This window comes from Saccopteryx leptura, unplaced genomic scaffold, assembly GCF_036850995.1.
Source record: "Saccopteryx leptura isolate mSacLep1 unplaced genomic scaffold, mSacLep1_pri_phased_curated manual_scaffold_21, whole genome shotgun sequence".
In the NCBI taxonomy this organism is placed as follows: domain Eukaryota; kingdom Metazoa; phylum Chordata; class Mammalia; order Chiroptera; family Emballonuridae; genus Saccopteryx; species Saccopteryx leptura.
This window is the reverse complement of record NW_027095703.1, coordinates 1,929,453-1,949,047: the sequence shown is the minus strand read 5'-3', so window position 1 is coordinate 1,949,047 and position 19,595 is coordinate 1,929,453. Positions and strand designations below refer to the sequence as shown.

The following is a 19,595-nucleotide window of genomic DNA, read 5'->3' as shown; positions in this document are numbered from 1 at the left end:
GCCTGGAAACAGAGCCTGCCTGTGTAAGGGCAGACACTTGGGGACACAGGGGCCTCCAGGACATTATTGCATCTGTGGAGAAGGCATGGGAGGCGGCAGTTGTGGCCAGGCCTTGCCATGCTCTTCTCCAGACCCGCTCCCTATTCTCGCCATCTGATCTCCAGCACACAGCCTTCAGGCTCCTTGACATGAAACAGTTTGCTCACCACCTGATGTTATCAGCCATGATCACTGAGGAAGACCAAGACGTGCTCAGTCACATGACAGATGTGAAGGTGAGCCTGGGGAGGGAGAGAAGTTGCCGAAATGAGCGATCCCTGAAGACAGAAAACCGCGGGTCTCCTGGACAGAGATTTGACCTTCCTCATCTGCTTTTTCTTGTAGGTGGAGGAATTCAGTGAATACTGCAAGATTATGCTGTTCTTTCGCAGGAACCCTTATTTCTGCAATAATGTGATTGTGAAGGATTATCTCGTTACCATCAGCGGTAGTAGATGGTTCCCCGTGTGGGTGGTGAAAAGTGGTGAGTTCATAAAAGTGATGAGTCCCCTTCTCACCTTTTGTCCTCCTGTAGGATACAAGGCCCTTCACAGCACACCTGTGGAGTGGAAAGAGCATTATGCATGAGAGGTCTGCTTCCTCAGGCACCGCAACAGCGATCTTAACTTCTTCCACTGTCTGTCTGACCACAACTTGCCAGGATCTGGCTGGATTGCTGAGGTGGGGCTTCATTGTCAAGGCCAGGGAAGACCTTGGTGTGTTGCACGGCCGCATGGGATTGCAGTCAGACCCCTGGCTCTCCTGACCTTCCCTGTGTCCTTCACCAGATAATCAGTAAGGACCTGTGGCCCAATCCGCTGAGGTACTACCAGACGACCACTACACTAGGACAGGGATCGGAGAGGAGGAGAGGTGAGGAGACCCCAGACGGGCCCACAGCAGTGTGTTGCCAGGTAGCTGGCATGTTTCTTTTGCACTGAATTTGGGGGAATGCCACATGTGCCACCATGACTCAAGGGTATCAGGCTTACGCAGTGAGTCTGGACAATGGTTGTGCAAATTAGGTGGTGGCTAGGGCACCTTTAGGAAGTTGAAGGTGTCAGCCTGTCCAAAGTCACTCACCATGAAAGCTCACTCGCTGAGTCCTAGGGTCTGACCTCCCAACTTGCACACATCACGTCCTCAGGGCTGCCCATCACCCTGCCATTATTGACTGGCATAATGTTCTTCCTTGCACCCTGTGCACAAAGGTCCCGGCACCATTGTGATGTGAAGGCTAACCCTGCGTGCCTTTGCTATCCTCTCTGGAGCATCACAGTCGTGTTTGAGGTTCTTATGGACCTCCATTGCTTTCCACGGCCATCCTGGGAACAGTGGTCAGGAGATAAAGGTTTGGAGGCAATTAAAGAGTTGTCAGGTGTACCAGTGAAACTGGATTCTTCCTAGAGGATCTGCGAGTTGATAGTAAAGACAACATAATAATCTCTTTCAAGGAAGATTTAACAGTGAGTGTGCTGTGTTCAGGCCTAGCTGTTAGAGGATACCATGAGTATTAGAGATCATCCTTCTTTACATGCACTTTAGTAGCAGTGCTTGTAAGCACTTTGCTCAGATAAAACGGTGTTCTCAGGCAACCATCTTCCTCCTACGCAGGCAATGAGTGAAGGCTGTAGCAGTGCTGAAGCATTCCAAAAAAGGCATGTTGAAGATTCCAGAACAAGATGAAAAGAGAAATAAAGCAAATCAACTGTGTGGGTGTGCGTGTTTTGTGTGTATGGGTTTGAGGCAAGTCTCTGAGAGGTTTCCTGTTGGCTACCCGGGAATTCCCAGTCCCTAGGTACTTGATCCCATAGGCTAGAAGACAGGGGTATGTTAATACCTGGATCACAGGAGAAGATGTCCTCCTTGTTAGCCATTTGCAGCCACTGTAACAGCAGAAACCTAGGTAGAAGCATGAAGGTACATTTTACGATTAGACTAAATGTCCTTCATCACCTCAGTGGAGAGAAAGACCATGAGGGCTGGGGTTTAGATCCACATGGAGGAAGGCAGTGGAGACAGACCGTGTAGTGGCGGTGGGATAGGAGCTGAGACTTATTGGAACGTGGTAATGATAACGACCCGCATTGTACATATGTCCTTGGTGGAGGCGTAAAAGCCAGGGACATGTTATAAAACCGGAGTCCTCCCTAACACTTTCACACAACAAATATACACCCACACTCATTATCACAGCGAGGGTACCTAGAACTGCTCTTCTCAGACCATGGACCTGACTTTTTTTTTTTTTGGAAAGACTTAAGGATTTTGCCACCAGACCTCTAATCGGAGAATGCGCAAATGGTAAAAAACATACTGGCATTACAACCATCTGATAAATACTCCAATGGAAGTGTTCCAGTCTCCAGAGATGCTGTTTGGCAGCGTACCACAAACAGCAGCAGCTGTTCTTTCCTCGGGGTTCTCAACCTGCCAGGCATCAAATCTAAAGATAGACACAGGCCCCGGTCTATTGGTTCAGGAGTAGAAATTTGGCTGGCATGTGGCAATCCAGTTTGATTCGGGGTTAGGAAGCACAGGAGACATGTCCATTAGGTTCTGGAGACCTACCTTCAATTCTCTCAGTCTCACACCCACCTCCTCTCTCTCAGCCATTCCGAACTACTTGCAAGGCATGATTGGAGCGACTTGTCCCTGAGGCCTAACTATGTCTCCATGACATCACTGCAGGCACTGAAAAACCTCAGTTGCTGATGCACAGCAGCGGCCACTGATTGGCAAAACATCGTCCTGTAGGGTGCTTGCTGGGTGGATCTTAGTCAGGGATCATGCGGGAGTCTGTTTCTCTGTAATTCTGTCCCTAAGGGATGGGAAAGAAAATGAGACTCACAACATGTATTAGGAATTTCCCTAGAAATTGGACAGGAATTAGAAGGATGTTTCACCAGTGATTGGCTGTCTGGAGGAACACATCTTTGTGGTCAATGGGAGGATACCACATTCCTCATGGTACACAGAGTTTTCAGGCTATCTCCTACAAGATTCCTCCTCTGTCCCAGGTACAATGGCACTGGCACACAGGATACAGAGTAGGTCACACATTTTGCCCTTAAAATACACAGACATTTTAGCAGCCAAAGTGTGTTTACTTCAGCATAGCAAATAGTTGTTCTTTGGGACAAGCAGGTTTGGGCTGACCAAAGAGAATAAAACAGACAAACGAAAGCACGAAGAAGACAGGAATATTAATTTTGGGGAAAACTGGGGTAAGTGTAGGGGTGTGGCTCCTTAGTGCAAACCAGTTTAAAGAAAAACAGCGTTTGGGGAGTTGATGGTATATAATCCTCCGTGTTGCTTGTGCATGAAATGCATCTAGGAGGCTCAGTTCATGCATTCTTGTTTGGATCTGAAATTGAAGACTCTCTGTCACCACCTCAGTCAGGTCTTTCTGTGCCTAGGAGCCATCACGGTCTTATCTTGGGTGTCACATCCCCGTTAAGGGGAAATTGTGCTGAGAGGCAATGTAACACGGTGGAGTAGGTGCAGTATCTCCCTCTGTAGAACAGCTCAGTCTATGAGAAACTGAGAGAAGAAGAAGCGGGTACTCTTCCAGTTGTTCTGTCCTTTAACCTTCCAACTGGATCAGCACATGCCAACTCTGTTGTCCTCTACATAGAAATTCAAATTTGAACCTTTAGAATTGCTTATGGGACTTCTGTAGCCTGTATGTGATTCGTTGTCTTCAGAGAATGTCATTTGTGGTGGTAAAATAAATAAACAAAATCTGTGTGCATATATAGAAATCTTCTTTACAGAGCAGTCAGAATATTAAAACAAAACTGAACTCTAAAGAGTGTCACAATGACCGTGGTGCAATCCTAACCCACATAGAGAGACTTGCTGAAGCTCCTTCGTGTTGAAATGTGTCCCTGGATCCTGATACTGGGTGAAATAGGTAATAATTGACAGAATAGAGGCCAAGGAAGAGCTCCTCTTAAGGAAAGGCTTTGGTGCAGTAAGGAAATATGCTGAAGCTGACAGACCAAATGTATGTTAATGAGCCATGACATAGGGCAGGAAATTCACTTGTCAAAACTTAAGTGGACCTTTACTGAAATTCAGGAGTCCCGGTGCCATGCTACTATTTTCTGAGGAAAGGGAAAGCTTAGTGGCCAGTGTGTGAGGACTCATAAATGTTTTCCAAAGAAAGGCCCCACTAATGTACCATGAATGGCATTCTCAAGAAACAAAACATAACAACAAAAACAAAAACAAAATAAACCACAATACCAAAAAAACAAAACCAATTCATTCACAGCCCTAATAACTGGATGAGTGGTACATGTTATAATTTTGAAGGGTAATCTTGTTATTGGTCTGAAACTAGACATTGCTTTTTGACTCACGCCACCATTCTTAGACCTACCATATGACCTTGTTTGGGGGATTAATCTTTGTGTATTTGAAGGCAACACTTGTGAATGGTCATCTTTGGGTCAGATATGACATGGCATTGGACAGCTTAAGAAAACTGTCTGTTCTGTGTGGGGCAGGAGACAGCAGAAACTGAGAGTATGAGGGTCCTGATTTTCACTGGCTTCCTTGAGTGGGTGAATTTTAAAATGAATAGGTTGTTAACAAGGTCAAGGGACCTGGCAAGATGGCTGAGTAAGAGGCAAGGAGGAAGGTCATCAGAGACAAAGAGTAAAGAGAGAAAGAAAAAGAAAACACTTTTAATTCTTTCTCTAGCCATGAATGCATGCGATGGTTGACAAGCTTGTGTTCTGTTCAGCAGTCGAGCCCTGCACCCTTGGCATTCGGGGACGCTCCTGGGTATCAGAGCTAGTTTCAAGGGTTACCCAGATACGGAGAATGAGATAGATATTTTCACAGCCTGCCAAGGTGATGTGCTACGGCCAAAAACATACTGCCTGGTGCTCCAAATGTTAGAACTTCAGTCTTGGCTGTGCTGCATTCCAGTGACAGAGCACACAGCTCTGGCTATTTGGCTGATGTCTACCAAGTGAAAGGTGTTGCCTCGACAGCTGCAACGGAGGTTTAATAGGTAGCAAGGGTTAATAAGTACATAAATTAAGCGTATTGAAATATTCCCACATTTAGTTAATACTCAGTAGAAGACCACAAAGACAAGAAGTTAGTACTAGTGGCTGCATTCATTTCTGTTCCCTGAAAGACCACCATTAGTATTTGGGCCACATGCATCCTCCTCTCAGTTAGTGTCCTTCTTTTCTCAGTATTAATCAGTGAGCCAGGAGTTCAAGTGCACAGTGCAAACATGAAGACTCTCAAATGCATAGGTGGCCGGGATTACAGCCTTCCCAATACTTTCCTCAGATGATCAGACCCCTAGGCGGTAGCTATGAAATGGACTTCAGGTGCACAGTTTGTATTGAAGAGATAGAAATAGGCTTTGCCTTAAGTCAAGCCAAGGAAGTTTTGATATGGTTTTAGGGTAGGGATGAGTGTATTGGGAGGAATGTGCACACCGCAGTGCACACTGGCCTCAGTGGTGTATGGGCCGAGAGTCATGGGGATCAATCCTACTTGGGGACAGCAGAAGTCATGCGGAGTGAGTTGAGTGTAGGAAGCCAGGGGCCTACAGTTTTGAAGTCTAGTCAGGTTTGTGAGAGCCCTTATGGGGTCCCTCGAATGGTGAGCAGTGAAAAAGTTTGGGGGTCCCACTGGCTTATGGACATGGGAAACCTGAGAATCCCTGTGCAGGGAGGGCTGACTGCCTGGTCAGAGCAGAAGGAGGGCAGAGCTCGCATTAAGGGATCACAGGGCAGAAGGGCAGGGGCGATCTTGTAGTTTACACTGGATGGTGGAAAGTAAAATCACTGGGTATTATGGCGAAGTGTGGGTTGTGGCAGACTGGGAGATCTCAGTGTAGTGTGGAGTACGTGACGTTGGGGCTGGGCAGCGGTCCTTGGGCACTGGCAGACACAATCGATGACATTGCTGTGAGGAAGCCTGGGGTATCAGCATGTGCTTCCTGCAGTGATGGCCCGGAAGAAACAACGGAGCGTGTACAATGCAGTCATCGGGGCCGCTCTCCTCTGCAGCAGTGCCGGGTAGGGTGATCACTGTGTATGTAGGCAGCAGCGGTCACCAGAGTTCAAGTGGCATGCTTCATTATTCCGTGTAATGAAATGCAAATGTAAGAGAGTGCTTAATTTGTTTGCACTTCTGTCCAAAGAGAGAAGACAATGGTGCCATTCTCCTTGCACACACAGTGCTTTATGTTTAACTCTGCAGTTCAGTCACACAAGAAATAGTACTTTTGCAAAACCTTTTCCTTTAGAGATATTCTACACAGACACAGTCCATTGACACAGCGATGTCCTAGTTTTATTACATTAAAAGTAGGTTAGAGGATGTCACCTTAAATAATTCCATTTCTTCATCTGATTTCAAAATTCATGGAGAAACACTTCAGACACACTGGCGACAACAGTAAATCTTTTCCATTTATTAAGAAGAACAGAAATAACAGGAATAAAACATTTGAATTTTCTCTTTCCCAAAAAGAAAATTCAATGTTATGTTCAATGTCTGTTTCAAAACACTGTTTCAGATGGACTTTCCCCACCACCCCACTGATGAAGTCCTGTTACTTGAACAACTCCATGCTTCACGAGAGGCAGGGTCCACCCCCTTGCATAGATGGTGACAACCCTTGCTCTTGTCAGCCACCAAGCTCAAGAACACTTAACAGGTATCCCGTAGGCAGCACTGCTAGTTTCCACGAAGGCCATCATAGCCATCCTGTGTGCTCCTGCGAGAATCAACACAATGACTGTTTCCACGGTAAATCCGAAGGGGACCTTGTGCTGGCGATGCTCTCCGTGAGCTTCCCGTAAAGTCAGTGACCAAAAGACACAACCTGAACCACATCACAAAGCTAATGCATTTCATGAAATCATTATACCTTTATCACCTTAGAGTACATCTCAAGGAAGAGCACACTAGTTGGAAAAGACACACATGTTCTGCCTGTGCTGACAAGAGTCAGTTATGCTGAGGCCCTCAAGGCATTTTCCATGTATTTAAGCCAAATTTTCAGTAATATGAAGGGTAATATTTTCTAGCTTGAATAGTGGATCCTATTGTAAATATGCAGGCCCATTGTCTGAGAAGGGCTGAGATTCTGACCTTCTTATAATTCTTGTGCTCTCTACCGCAAAACATTTCCTATAATGGACAACATTAAATAGTTTTTATAATAATGTGGGAAGATCAGACTGCCTACAGTCTTCAAAGTGATTATCATCTTAAAATTTTATCCCACGTATTTTTTTATGTGCCTTGACCACAGGCATTCAGCAACCAAGAAACCCGTTGCTAGAGCCAGTGACATTGGGCTCAAGCTGATGAGCTTTTGCTCAAACCAGATGAACCCTAGCTCAAGCTGGGGACCTTACGGTCCTGAACCTGGGTCTTCTGCATCCCAGTCTGATGTTCTATCCACTCGGCCACTGCCTGGTCAGGCCAAAGTGATCATCATTTTAAGGGAGATGTAAAGAAAATAATCCATACCCCTCCAAACTCATCCAAGGCTCACAACACAAGCACCCTTCCCTCTACTGTCAGAATACAGTGAACAACAATGTGGATGATTAGATCCATCTCTGGATTAGGAGGCATGCCTCGACTCTTAGCATAACTCTCATATATGTCTCTAAAGCAGCTTGACTAGGATAGTCTGAACAAAGTCCAGGACGACCTCTGCTACCACCACACAGTTCCTCTCTCACAGTCTGCGACATGTGCAAGTTATGCAGTGCAAGGAGGTATTCGATAAAACAAGAAATGTTCTATGATGCTGTGCCTTCTATAGGAATGTTCATCCTGAGAATGGCTACCATCGCGGTAGGCATAACCTCTACAGAGTGCGCCTCAACCCCTGTTGTCTTGGGATGTTGGATCATCCCTGCCTGTACAACTTCATAAGGCAGAAATAGTTGAGACTGCAGTGTCCTAACACCGGCACAGTACACACTTTGACAGCATAACGACAAACATTATAAGTGGATAATCGGATAGAAATTCCCGCCATGAACAAATCTGAAAACACCAAAGCTGGTGTCAGAATGCTCAGTAAGACCGGTCTTTAGAAAATTATAAAATGAAATGGAAGGTGATACCACCCAATTGCCAGGTAGGTTATTTTATTGAAAAGGGAAAGATTAGGGGCTGATGAGGATGTACGCAAACAAAATTCTCTATGTTGCCCTAATTAAAATAAAAAAGCAGCTGCTATAAAGAATATGGAAGAGTGCTTCAAAAGATAAACGCAGAAAGGCAACATGACTTAGAAATTCATCTGGGCATGATATACTGAAATAACTGGAATCAGCTTCTGAACTACTTATCCTACCGCTCAGAGCAGTACCATTCTTAGAGTAACAGAAAGAGAAAAACTAAGAACAAACTGTGTTCACTGCACTTACAATGCAATACTGACTCTTCCAAAGAGCTGTGATGGCCTGATGCTTGCTACATGCATCATCTTTGAGACTGTTCTGCTAATGCAGACAGGACAGATTGGACAGGGTTGTGCAGGGGGCCAGGACCACCTCCTCCCTTAACTGGACAAAGGGAATCTGACAAACTGAATATTCCAGGTCACTAACTCAAAGGAATCTGGGTGATTATCCTGGGTGTGAAAGGTCCCCTAGCTTACTTAGGGTTAATCGTACATAACAGACTGATAGTAACATTTGTCGTTAACAACCACGAGACCCCACCCTCACATCCTCTACTTAACCCTACCTCTTAAGGAACCAGTTGCGAACCTCTGCCATAGATGTCAGCCCACAGGACACCCCCTAATAAACTTTTCAGGACCTGAACTCGGGTGTTTCCCTGCAGCCCACCTTACAGATACAATTAGTTGATACTTCCACAGAAGGTACAGAAGTGGAGAAAAAAATTCCTGGGGATTGAGAAGGGTCGGGGCAGAAAGAAAATCACTGTGACTACTTCAGGGCAAGAGCATTTTCTTTTGAATAGATAAAAGTGTTTTGCAACTAGAGAGAGGTCGTGGTAACAAATCAGGATGAATGGGTTCTAAGACTGGTGACTGTTAATTTAAATGTTAATTTTAGGGTACAGGCACTTGTCCTCAATGACTAAAACAGCAACTATATGTTAGCTGTTCACGAATCATGTTTCCTTTTACCTAAAATTAGTACAATCTTCATCTTTTGCTGCCATATACTCTTTTCTCCAGAAAGAGATGGGCTCTCTGCATGGAGCACGACCATCGTTTTCTCTCAGATATGACAGAGACCCTTTAATTTAAATAAAATATGTGAATTCTCCATGCAAAGAGAAATATTTCAAAGAGAAAAAAACTGAAACAATGCATATCTCTTTGCTTTCCCAAATAACATTTACAAAGCACTGTAATGTTCCAATCAAATACAAATTGATGTGCCTTCACAAATGGCATTTTTGAATGCCAAATCTCCTGACATCTCCCCCAATTACAAGTACATGCTATTAAAATCATCAGCTATAGATGAAACCTCCTCAAAATTGTAACTGCATTCAAAACCTACTCCCTAATAGTAATCGGTGAGTACACATGCTTTTGAAACTCCTACTCTGAAGGCACTTCCCCCATTCTTCACTGTCTCACTTGCCTAGTTCACATATCAGACTCTTGAGCAGACCTTCACACTGAATGCTTAATGCTCTCTCGGGTAAGCTAAGGGTTCTGTGCTGTATTCAATTCCCATGTAACCTCTTTCCCTGTGTGAACAACACAGCCACTGTAAAAGAGTGTAATTTTAGGCCAACTGAAAAGTTGTACTTTCAAAATCTCTTACCCAGTTACCGACGAATACCTTATCTCTTGTAAGGATTCAAGACACATCATGTTTTCTTACCTTGTTCTTGTTCTCAGACTCAAAGAGGGTACAATTTCCATGGTATATTTCCATCAATTTATTCTCCTAGAACATGGCACACTCTTCTCACACATTTTTCACTACTCATGTCCAGTGCTTGGCTCTCTCCTGATGCAATCTAAGATAAACAAGCATGGCCTTTATGACGACAGAAATACACTTTGGAAAGGCACACAACTAATAGCATGTAAAGGTCCTCAGGAAGATCACTGTCTCTCTTCAAAATGTGAAACTTCCTCCTATTAATTATATTCTCCATAGGTACAGATTCTTATTCCCAATTCTCTTAGATCAGCCTTCCCCTTAGTTTTGTATGCTCCTTGGCTAATCCACTAACAGAAATGCATAGGCTTCTTCTCTTTCACCATTTTCTCCTTCACTCATGATACTGGGGCACAGAATCAGTGGTACCAATGAATGGAATATTTGCTGCTCGCTGCATCCTGAGTCTGTCTTCCCTCCAAATGCCTTCTTAGCCTTATGTAGAATAGTTTTTACCTTGTCTTCTCATCCGAGTATTTCTGTGCCTGGGAGATGAGAGAGGAGCTGTGTAAGAGGGAGGATCTCCATGTCTTGAACTTGGACCCGTTTTGACTTGAAGGAGATCCTTGTACAATCTTATGTGGAGATTGCCAGTATCTGCACCACCACCTATGAGTTAATGGAATTTTGTTAGGTCAGGAGGATCAGCATATGTTCCATGGTCAAGTCTAGGTTACTGTTTAGTACACTTTATGAACCTCACGCCACCTCCACTGGAGCCCTTCCCTTTACCCCGTGCTCTCAGCACAATGATTGATATCTGTGTCTAAATGACAAATATTTATATTGGGTGAATCCCAATACCCGATATCAGCTGATCCCCCAACGCCCTTCACTGGGAAGTTATCACTCTGTATCATGTATCCATGATGTGAACTCGGTTTGGTAAGCTAGATCTATTTCTACATCCAACTCACATTCTGTGTAGTTTGAATATAAGAACCCCCATGTACTTAGAATCCACAATGTTCTCTAGAACTTAAAGGTTTGGAAACAATAAGAAAACAAGTGCCATTCTGTTAAGAGTATGAACCATTTTGGTGCTCCTCTTATCGATTAACTGAGGCCGGCCTTCCATATACTCCCCAGTACTGTGATGCTATGACATCGCAGGTATACATGCCTGACTCCTGCAGGTGGGGCCTTTTCAAGCATCCATTTCATTTGAACATGCTGTCTCAATCCAATCTGATCTCTTCTTAGCCCAGAGAAAAATAACTTATTTGCCAGTTATCAAGAACTATTTCTCTACATACATTTCCCCCCACAGAGATGATTACCAGAAGCACAATGTATATCTTGTATGTATTTCTGCATTCTTTTGCCTGTTTTCATCACAAAAAACAATGCCCCGCACATAACATTGGAATAACCACAAGTGACAGCCTTCTGATAACTTTTGTGTTAGGGAATCAGTTTCAAGATTCTTGCTAAGAACGCATGATGGGAGAGAGGATACAGCCATCGCATTGTAAATGAAAACGAAACCCTTAGTAAAGCACCATTCTGTTTTCAACAGAAGGAAGACACCATAAATATTATAGCATGTTTCTGTTATTATTTCTCCATCTCCACTGACCTGAGAATTGAATCTTGAAACCCAATGAAACCCACAAAGCAAAGATTCTACCAGGGGCTTGAAAAACTAACAGGGATTCGGAATCAAACATAGACTTACAACAAATGCCCTTCACCACGGTGGAAGTTAACTACAAACTGCATCTCCCACAGGAAGCTCCAGAGGCATTTCCTAATCATGAAGCAATAACAGGTCAGTGATCAGCACTTAAGCCCATATACTCTTCCCTCTCTGTTTGGTTGCTTCAATTTAAGTCAATCGTTAGACTTAGGAAAGACCTTCAGGACTTTCTATTCCCCAAGAACCTGTTGTCGTGTCTGTGGATAGACTTTACCTCATCCTCCATTTCCAGCAATACTGTGCCTGGGATCAGAATGGGCAGTGCTTTTAGGGGAGGCTCTCCACATCTTGAGAATGGACCCCATTGAACTGCACACGGTTCCTTCGAAGAACTTACGTTGAGATTGTGAGTGTATCCAACATCATCTATGTTAAAACAACACCCTTTTAGTTCAACAGAGTCAACTTCTGTTCAATGGTTAATTTAGGATTATTATTTCTAATACTTTGCTATACACTGAGAGGTGTTAAGCTCTCATGGAAATCTGAAATGATTGAACAGTCCCCTTTCATAACATCAGCACTATTCACTGACTCATAAGTGTAAAGGGATATGAAGACTGTAGGAAAAATACAAACCATATTTTCCTTTGGGGAGAAAAAAAGAAGACTGGAAAGGAATGAAGAGGTTGCCTAGCAATAGGAAATAAAAGCAACAAAAAAATAATTCATTAGCATAACAATGAAAAGAAAAAACCATTGTTCATGTAAGTATGGTGCAAAGAAAAGAGTTTTAAATAAATATCATGTTGGGTAAAAGTAAGATATAAATCTATTCAAAAGACCAAGCATCAGAGAAAGGCGTACCCTAACAGAGGAAGAGAACAACACCCCACCTTACGATCCTTTTCTCAGACAACCCTGATTGTCTACCGAAGGACCAGAGCCTGCACAAAGTCGCAGTCTTTAAGAAATAACATCCAGGAATAAAATAGAACTTTTCAGGTTTCCAACTAGAAAGACATTTATATTCAAGACGTCCACTATGGACCCAGGAGCAATTCAGTGAACATGCCCCTTTTGTACCGAATATAAACTGTTAAGCTTTTCCAAATACCACGTCAGTTGAAAGGATCAGAGCTAGACATTTACCTTCACGTCAGGTCAACCCTGCATCTCCCACTCAAGCTAACATTTTGTAAAACTTCACTCACCTAATAATCAAAAAGAGAAGCTACATCTATGTGTTTTTCGGAGGCAAGTTCACACAGAAAACAAATTCCTGTCTGGTATGCGGTACCTTTTGAAAAGAAATGAGCCCTATGTCTTCCAGGAGAAAACCGGGAATGTAAAAAACAAACAGAAAGAAAACATATCCCAGGAATACTTTATACGTATCTGTACCATTAATTCCTTTCCCTCCGCCACATGGAACAGAAAATTACACACATCCTATGAAGGCATGACTCTTAGCCCTTTTCCCAGTCAGGGACAGCTTCGGGCATTTGTCTAAGGCTATGTGCACTAATAAAAGGTATTTAAAAAAATATTTCTGTTCTGTGTTCTCCCAACAACAAAGTCCTATCCTTACAAATCAGGATAGAAAACCCTCATATCAAAAAATAAGAATACACATTGGACAGCACATGCATACACCAAGAACAAAACCTTCAAGGACAATGCTAAACTACAGAGACTTAATTTCCAACAGTGGGTCTCACAAGTGATTTTTCTTGGGCTGTATTGACCAAAATTCCCCCAGTATTTTACAGAGAAAGAAGTTTCTTTTTAGAAGATATAAGTACGTGTGTTCTAATAGTTCACAATCCGTAAATCACCATTTTAAAATCACATATACTTCTTGGAGACAAAGTGGAAAATCCCAACATAGGGTCAAAATATGTTAGTTTTGTAAAACTGTCCAAGTCAAAACAGGCAACGGGTAAGGATGGTAGAAGAGACAAAACTCAGCTTTGACTTTGTCAATTTTGTGCAAAGTCATTATGACCATTTGCACATAAGCTATTTCACTAATCTTGATAACTATTCTAATTCTATAGCATGTACAATTCATTCTGATTGTCAACGTTAATTCCTAACCTAGTAAATCTCACTTTATTTTGCTTATGAAATATAAAAGTAACAATGGAAGTATTTTTACATTCAAACTTATTGCTTCTCACTTCTATTGTTTCATCACTTAGAGGAAAGATTTTTAGCACAGCAGAGCAGAAGAGAAACGTAGAGGAAGACAAAGATATATATCTCTATCTCTGTATCTATATTGATATCTTTATATCTCTCTCTATCTAGCTGTGTACCTCTCTACCCACCTACCTATGGGAGACAAACTGCGATTCCTTGACCCACTTCTTCGGCCATTCAATGCTTCAATGTTGTATGTGCCCTGAGCAGGAACTGAATGAAATTCACACCTTAATACAGCAGGATAATGCTCTAAGCAACTACTGTAGCTCATCAGGTTGTTGATCCTTACACTTAAGTCGTTAGGAGACGAACTCCACCTGAGGGACACCTACGTGCTCCATCACATCTTGGACCTCTCATTTGAACTCTGTTTCTTGAACAACTTGGCACATTCCGCTTACCACCACTCTCAAAACACAGTCTGTTGACTTCCTGAACATGAATGGTTTTTCCACCCAAGTCTTAAAAGATTAAGTTTATATAAATATAAACTTAATATCAGTAATACTACGTAAAATGTCACTAAGAAAACTAATTTTACACACCCTAGTTTTATGGCATCTGATAGCTAGGTCAAGAGCAGATTAACAGGTCTGAACACAGGTTTTATCCAAACTGACTGTATCCTGCATCGTGCCAAATTTCAGAGCAATTATCAATTAATGGCCTTCCAATAAGTCATCTAGCACAGACATATGCATGTACATGTGAGTGGATGCCCATACATAATAGCATTGCTTTCTAGAAGGGATAATCTACTTCCTTTTGGCATTGCTTCAATTAAAAAATTTCTTCAAAGCACAAAACATACAAAATGTGTACTGTTTAGAAAATAAATTCTTACAACTCCAAGTCATGGTTACTTTATTTGTAGTCGCAACACTTCTTATTTTTGCTCTGTTTAACTGAAAGGAAATAAAAATTCCCACAGGGATTGCAGTGCTGTATTTATTGTAGCTCTATGAAAAGGCTGAGGGTTTTCTCCATCTTTAAAGAGGATCCTTCCATAATGATTGGTTAGATTAAAACATGACCCTGAGAAAGGTCTCTGACATATTGTAATTTGAGTATAATGATGATTATGTTTCTTAACCACCCGTAACTTCACAATGCTTTTCCTGTTACTGTAGTCAGAACCAGTGGTGTGCACATAGGTCAGGTCACAGTAATTGGTCCAAATACAGGTCCTCGCCCATTCTATACTAATACAGTACGGGAGGCTGTCTTCACAACTTCCACCAAGGTTAATGGCACCAAGGGATGTGACCGGATATAAACAGCGCAAGAGCCAGTTTCTACTTCTAGGGGCCCTCTGCTGTGTCTGGCTCTATTTTTTCCAACCATATTTATGCACCACTGCATCCTTCCTGACACTCAACAGTCCCATGATGTTATCCAAGAATATCATCGTCTGCCTACTCCTCCTACAACCTCTGTGTACATTAGCCCCTGTGTGTTGCCCTATTGGAGCATCATTACATTTCTTTATCTTATGTTGTACCTTTATTATCCTCACCACAGAAAAGAGGACCTAAGAAAATAGAGACCTTGTCCACCTCTGAAACATGCCCCAGCGGCTATGCCATTGCTACGCACAGAACAAGTACTCAATTATATATCTGTTGAAGGCGGCAACATAGCAAGGCTATCTTCACAAACTACATTTTTCCTCTGCTTAGAAACTCGCATAAAAGCCATGACCATGATGTAGTTTTGCTAAGCCCCACTGCTTTCTACACCCAACGCAAAGTACCAAACCAAGCCCATCCTTCAGTTACTACAGAACCGGAAAACAGGAAGGTCATGTGCAAGCATCAATGCCTATCGATTGCCTGCCGCATGCCAAAGACCCATGTGCCCAAAACTGACCTCCAGTGCTGCTGTTAAAAGATATGGGAGGTTATTTATCAAAGAAGAACCTAATATACGGCATCCTGAGTACCCAAATATATTACCTACACAAGAAGGTGAAAAGCGCCTTGAGCCACTGTACCACCCAGCTTATGATGGAGACATTTTAATTGTTTCCTGTGAGGCTGTCACACAGAAGAATGACTGCACAAAACCGAAGACGACGAAAGCTTCAAATTACAGAATGAAATAATGAGACTATCACAGAAAACAATAAAAACAGCCCATATCGGGGTTATCTGTAAAATTAAACATAACCATAAAAGAGTCCATGCTGAGTTTCTCTTATTTAAGAGTCACTGAGCCTGACCAGGCGGTGGCGCAGTGGATAGGGCGTTTGGACTGGGATGCAGAGGACTCAAGTTCGAGATCCCTGAGGTCGCCCTGAGCCCGGGCTCATGTGGTTTGAGCAGAGCTCACCAGCTTGCACCCAATGTGGCTGGTTCCAGCAAGGGCTTACTCACTCTGCTGTAACCCCATGGTCAAGGCACATATGAGAACTCAATCAATAAACAACTAAAGTGCCACAACAAAAAACTAATGATTAATGCTTCTCATCTCTCTCTGTTCTTCTCTGTCTGTCCCTATCTATCACTCTCTGTGACTCTCTCTCTGTCTCTGTAAAAAAAAATGGTTAAAAACCACTGAAATGTTAAAGGATGGAGGAGACAACACACATACTGACAAGGTTATCAGATACTCTTCCTTCAAGAGGACTAGGGACTGAACCAAAAGAAACTCACAAACAGTACGCTGAAGTCAGTCATCATGGACACACTTTGTACCAGTCACTCTGGTTACAGGACAACAACATTTATAAGAACGGAGACCAAGGATAAGGAGAGCTAAGTCAGTTATGTACAGTAGTCGGCCAGTGTTAACTGAGGTCATTTCCTTTCTTCAAGAACTGAACTTCTCTTTCAATGTCAAATGTCTCCTCAAATAGAGACCTTTTCAAGACCTTTCCCCCAGGCACAATGAGAAGTAATCCTTCCCTACTCGCCTTTGTGTGCTATCTTATGCTCAGCTCTCGCTGTAGCTCTTGGGTAACACCAACCATATTCGTGCAGTCTTCTCCTCTGCGGGGGCCTATTCCAAATTTGAAAGCCCTTTTGGAAAGCCTGTGGACATTTCTACTCAGATGCTGAGCTGGAGAGTGTTGACTCTAATGGGTCCTGATGGTAATGACGTTTCAAAGTCCTTCATTCATTCTCTCTGGTATTCATAAGATAAAGAAAAGACTGAATGATAACTACTGTTGGTTCAGACAAGATTCTCAACCTGTCCAGTGTAGAAACACAAAACCTGTGTAGAAATACTACTCATTGAGGTACAGAGCTAGAACACTTTCCAAAGACTACTTACTTTTCCCTTCCTTTGTTTGGCAGCATCCCTAGCTTCTTCCAGCCTCCCCAAAGTAGGAAAAGCAAAGCCTGTGGACTTGCTCATGTCTCAGTCCTTTGCTTAAAAGAATTATAATTAAAAATTTCAATTTAAGGTTTCCTCAAATGTTAACTGAAAAACCTTCAGTCCCTTGAGCATATCTCACACAGCCTCTTACTTTGCTACAAAGGACACAGTGTATTATCAACCCTGTGAAAGTTGATAATAGTCCACAAAACACACAACCTTTTACCTCTTCCTTACATTCCTAAGACTCTGAGGTCCACTCTCCAGTTACACTGTCCTACCCCATCTCAGGCCCCACTTGCTCCATATCGTGGCCAGTAGAGTTTCTTCTCTGACCCTCTCACTACCTCATTACCGAGAGGCACGCTGCACCCATCGCTGTGAGTGCTTTTGCAACAGAACACTGGTTCCCAGAACATAACACGAACTGTAATTTAGCTGACCTTCCTACCCGTTTCGCATCTGTGTTTGGCAGTGTTAGATTCAGGGAGTACTGGGGCTGCCAAAGAGTGTAACTATTGCAGGAACAGTAAGTGCTGATATGGCTCCTGTGAGGCTGGGAACAAAGAAGGTCAGAGACCCTTATCAGAAGTTTAGGTTTGAAATTCGCCACTAAGCTAAAACTGGCCCCTGTTGCTATGCTGGCCCCTGTTGCTATGCTGCGTGTGAACTCCCTAGCCAATAGCTAAACTGCCACATCTGCTTCTGTCCTATGCTTGCTCATTTAGGATATATAAGGGCCTGGCTGTAAGCTCCAGGCGCGGCTCCCATTTGCAGCTCCTTGTGGGCACGGTGTCTCCGGACATCTCGGGAGTTGGCCCCTGCGCAGGTTAAACTGGCCAATAAAGTAACATCTTACCTCCTGAAAGTCTCTGACGTTTGTTCTCTTACCCGGTGGATGCTACAGCAGCAGACCGGCACGTTGGTTGCGAGAGTCGCCTTCCATTCCATTCCGGAACCAAACTTGCCAAATGTTGCTTCCAGACTCTTTTCGTTGGTCTTTCCACCGAAGCCTTCTACCAACAGCTGCCCAGGCCACCCGTGCGCTGTCAATGCTGCAACATGGACACACTGAATGAAAAACAACAAGTCAATACCCAAAGAATCAAATTTCAGTGCGCAGTATTTCCAAGTTCAAGGGAAGCATCGCACAAAAGCTCCCGCTTGAAGCCTTACTTGACTGTGTCAGCTGTAGAGCAAAAGGAGCGCCGACCTCAGGAAACGAGGCTGCATTTCTCCTAGACATCTGGGACACAGCGGGCCGGCTTAGATCGGATAGCTGCTGTAAGGACGATGGCTGAATTCCAGAGTCCCCTTGCTCCTCAAATGCAGTTTGCTTTCCTTAACCTCAAGTGCGCCACAACGAAGAGCACCGCGAGCAAACAAAACCGCCGCGGTTCCCGCCTCGCGTCCCACAGTCCACTGCAGTCCAGGGCAAGGTGACAGCAGAAAACCAACCTGCGCCTCAGAGCCGGTACACCGGGCCGCCCCAAAGGAGTTGCTCACCGCGTGTGGAGTCCCTAAACCACCATCGCCACGCCCACACCAGCGCCCCAAGCAGTTTATCCCTCCCTGTCAGCCCACACTGCGGGACCACGGCTCGGATCTCGGCTGCTTTGATGTCCTGCCTCCCCACCCATGCGTTCCTAAAGGACAAAAGGGAATTCGTGTGCCAAGGAGCACCAGTTACCATGGGTCCCTATACACGGATGCAACACATCACTTCCTGCCCCCTCCCTTAGGATCTGAGGAAGCCTGAGAGAAATGCAATGGCTAAATTGGCATGTAGTCCCTGTGGGCAGGCCAGAGTATAGCTCTGTGCGTTCGAACTCCTTAGGCGCTGGCCTGGATGCCATCCTAACACAGGAATCCCTCACTTTCCTGTGGTCACGAGTCCCTCACCGCTCCCAAGAGCTGCGATGAGCTGCAGGAAGCACTAAGGCTCCGGGGCGGAGAGACCTGGATGTGGCCAGTGGCGTGCAGAGGAAGTAGGGAAGTACAGTGGGCCTCAGAGTACAGGCAGCAGGGCTTCCCCGAGCAGGCTGGGAGGGAAAAGGCTGGACCGCTAGCCACAGCCAGGTTTTGTTTTTCCTCTTGCCTTTTAGTAGGTACTTAAGCCAGGGTGTTCCGAGCATCCAGGCTGAAGGGACCCTAGACTTTTCCTGGCCACTATCCATGGACGCTCGGTGGCACATGCCATCCGCCAGGTCCCAATTTCCTACCATAGTGCAAAGCAAGTCTTAAATGATAGAAAGAAGGGGGAGACAGCCACAGGAAGCTGGGCCGGAGCAGATGTGACATGGACACAGAAACACACTGCTCAAGACCCAGGAATCTGGTGATGAGTGGACCTAACACTATGTGTGCTGGGTCTAACTCATCTCTGGGCCTCCTCCTGAAGCCCATTCTCCTCTTGTACCCAGCCTCCCCAGTGTTCCCGCGTGCCCAAT

General features: G+C 44.1%; 1 long non-coding RNA gene across 2 annotated transcripts in view; it reads right to left on the bottom strand.

Moving 5' to 3' along the window:
• LOC136386916 (uncharacterized) overlaps positions 1-19,595 on the bottom strand; it is a 478,497-nt gene that overhangs the window by 26,454 nt on the left and 432,448 nt on the right. The window contains exons 2-3 of one of the 2 annotated variants that reach the window (XR_010748051.1): positions 9,915-10,053; positions 9,203-9,314 (exon numbers count right to left, since the gene is read on the bottom strand). This is a non-coding gene — a long non-coding RNA (uncharacterized lncRNA). Of the gene's footprint in view, positions 1-9,202; positions 9,315-9,914; positions 10,117-19,595 lie in introns of those variants that run through there. The other variant, XR_010748050.1, reaches the window with a different exon arrangement.